The following is a 3,560-nucleotide window of genomic DNA, read 5'->3' as shown; positions in this document are numbered from 1 at the left end:
CTCCTGACTCTTACCACTCATTTCCATTTGAGTCTGTATCTGAAATCAGTAGCCTAGTCCTACTAGATGAGAAAGGAGCCACAAGTATTGTGCCCTCTCCTCACCCATCCAGCAGATGCTTCTGTAGTATGTGAGGTTGAGAAAACGTCTGATTGTGGTGATGTATGTATAGTCATGCCACAGTGATGAAAAATTAAAGAAAAATCTTCTAGCTCTCAGGATATGCATTATCACTTGCTACAGATACTTAGGATAACAGTAAAGATCTTTTTAAAAAATCTCAGCTGTGCACAGTGGCTCACTCCTGTAATCCCAGCACTTTGAAAGGGAGCCAAGGCCAAAGGAACGCTTGAGCCTAAAGGTTCAAGACCAGCCTGGGCAACATAGCAAAACCCCATCTCTACAAAAAAATATACAACAGTTAGCCAGGCATGATGGCACATGTCTGTAGTCCCAGCTACTTGGGAGGCTAAGGTGGGAGGATCACTTGAGCCCAGGATGTCAAGGCTGCAGTGAGTTATGATCACACTGCTGCACTCCAGCGTGGGTGACAGAGCAAGACCCTGTCTCAAATAAATAAAAATTAAGTTTCTATTAAAGATTGTTTCTGTTGCTTAAAAACTGAAGCAATAGACTAAATGTAAGATGAAAGTTAACAGAGATGAATGTAATTTGCTACATTTAGAAACAAAGATCTGACTGCCTACGTACAAATGAGGAAGACTTAGAAGATTTCAGTTGGTTTAGAGAACACTGCCAAGTTGGCAGAATAAGATAGTTACTCCAAAACACTGATGTGGCCATAAACTACCTTAATAGGAAATATAGTGTCTAGACCTGCGCTGCCCAATTGGCCACATGTGGCCATCTAAATTTAAATTAATTTAAATAAAAAAGCAGTTCTTCAGTTGCACTACCCATTTTTCAAATGCTCAATAGCCTGTGAGGATGAGAGACAGTATTTGAACCCTGTCCTGACTCTAAAATCCATGCATTTTCCATTGTACCAGTTTATTGCTTAAGCTCCGAAGATGAAGCATTTAAGGATAGAATGCCATGGCCAGCCATTGAAGATGGTCAGCCTTGGCCAAATGGCCACCTGGAGCCCTTGGGGCATTTGATGAGGAGGCTGGACCAGATTAGCACACACTCCAGTGTTAGTTCATGAGAAAGTTTCACCAGTGGAGAGTAAAATAAGGAAAATGAGGGACTGTTTTTCATAAAGCTTTGACTTGTACTTTTTACATTAAAATGTTCTTTATGAAATGATGGTGACGATGAATGGTAGGGATTTTTGGTCCTGGCTTGAAAAAATGATATAATTGAGAATTTACAATAAGACAGGGTTTTGGTTTTTGCTTCATAAGAAACACATCTAGAGAGGCCAGAGAACTTGCCGAGGTTTCCTTTCTCACTGCAGAGAACAGTAGGCATCAGTGAAGCAGGGCAGGGAAGACCTGGAGATGAAGCTGGCTTTTCACCTTTAAAAGTCTTAACAGGGTATACTTTTCAAACTACAGATGGTCCCCAACTTATGACAGTTCAACTTAACAATTTTTCAACATTACGATGGTGCAAAAGCAAGACTCAGGCTGGGCATGGTGGCTCATGGCTGTAATCCCAGCTCTTTGGGAGGCTGAGGCGGGCAGATCACCTGAGGTCAGGAGTTCGAGACTAACCTGGCCAAAATGATGAAACCCCATCTCTACTAAAGATACAAAAATTAGCTGGGTATGGTGGTGCACGCCTGTAATCCCAGCTACTTGGGAGGCTGAGTCAGGGGAATCGCTTGAACCCAGGAGGCGGAACGTGTAGTGAGCCGAGATCACACCACTGCACTCCAGTGTGAGTGACAGAGCAAGACTGTCTCAAAAAAAAAAAAAAAAAAAGCAATATTCATTCAGTAGAAATCGTACTTTGAGTACCAATACAATCATTCTGTTTTTGACTTTCAGTATTCAATAAGTCATATGAGATATTCAACACTTCATTAGAAAAGAGGCTTTGTGTCAGATGGTTTTGCTCAACTGTCAGCTAATGTAAGTGTTCGGAGCATGTTTAAGGTCACTAGGCTAAGCTATGATGTTCAGTAGGTTAGGTGTATGAAATGCAATTTCAACTTAAAATATTTTCAACGTGTGCTGGGTTTCTCAGGATGTAGCCCCATCATAAGTTGAGCGTCCGTAATGTGATCCCAGTTTGTCATTTTGCTATTGCGCACTGGGTTCAGATGGAGTTTTGTAAGGAAGCTCGGTACATAAAGGGCGCTGTGGTTGAAGTGCAGAACCGAGAGCTCTGCCTTTCAGTGCCCTACTTCCCCACTCACTGCACTTCCAGGGAACCCTAGGGCTTGGCAGAATCCAGTTGGTAAAGACTGCTTAGAGAATAACTCTTACAAGCTAGTCCCTTGTCTTGTGGAGAAAAACTTGGCATAAGTATTTCTACCATTAACTATTTAATACTAATCTGTTGGCAGTGTACATTCCAAAGAGTCCATTTATTTGTATAAGGGAAACACATTCTGAATTTTGCTAGATGAAAATCAGCCATACCAGCCTATAAATGCCTAATTGATCCATAGTGAACCTTAAGTATTCCCACCTTCAGGTGCCTGTGTGCCCTTGGGCAAGCTTATTAGCCTCCCTAAGCCTCAGCTTACACAGCTGTAAGTTGGGAATATGAAAATACTTATCATATAAAGTTCATGAGGATCAAACAATAATGCATGCACAGTGCCTACCAGGGGTCTTGCAGCCACGCAAATTGTGGTAGGAAGCACGAGAGCCACCTGCTGGTGTAGCTTGTTCAGCAAAAGTCAGCAACCGGGTTATCTTCTTTATGTTCTAAGGACCCACAGAGTTTGCCCAGCTTTCTATTTCATCCCTAATAGCACTCGCCTCCAAAGGTGCTCTCCTAACTTAATAAAAAACTGAGTAGTCTCAGTTCCTTCCCTCTTAAGCAGCACTATCCAACAGAACCTTCTGACATGATGGAAATATTCTGTCTGCACTGTCCAATAAAGTATAACCCCTACCCATGTGTGGCTGAGCTGAATGTGGCTACAGCAACTGATGAGTTGAATTTTTAATTAATTTAAATGTAAGTAGATACATATGGCTAAGGCTACTATACTTGGATAGCACAGCTCTTAAAGCAGCAGTTTTCAACCTTGGCTGTCTGTTAAGCTCATCTGGGTGCCTTTTAGGAGTCCAGGCCGGGTGCGGTGGCTCATGCCTGTAATCTCAGCACTTTGGGAGGCTGAGGCAGGTGGATCACCTGAGGTCAGGAGTTCCAGACCAGCCTGACGAACATAGAAAAACCTTGTCTCTACTAAAAATACAAAATATACAAAATTAGCTGGGTGTGGGGGCGCATGCCTGTAATCCCAGCTACTCGGGAGGCTGAGACAGGAAAATCGCTTGAATCCAGGAGGCGGAGGTTGCAGTGAGCCGCGAATGTGCCATTGCACTCCAGCCTGGGCAACAAGAGGGAAAAGAGAGAAACTCCATCTCAAAAAAAAAAAAAAAAAAAAAAAAAAAAAAAAAAAAAAATTCCAGATG

The sequence above is a fragment of the Pan troglodytes genome, chromosome 1 (genome assembly GCF_028858775.2).
Source record: "Pan troglodytes isolate AG18354 chromosome 1, NHGRI_mPanTro3-v2.0_pri, whole genome shotgun sequence".
In the NCBI taxonomy this organism is placed as follows: Eukaryota; Metazoa; Chordata; class Mammalia; order Primates; family Hominidae; genus Pan; species Pan troglodytes.
Note: the sequence above shows the minus strand (reverse complement) of the source record.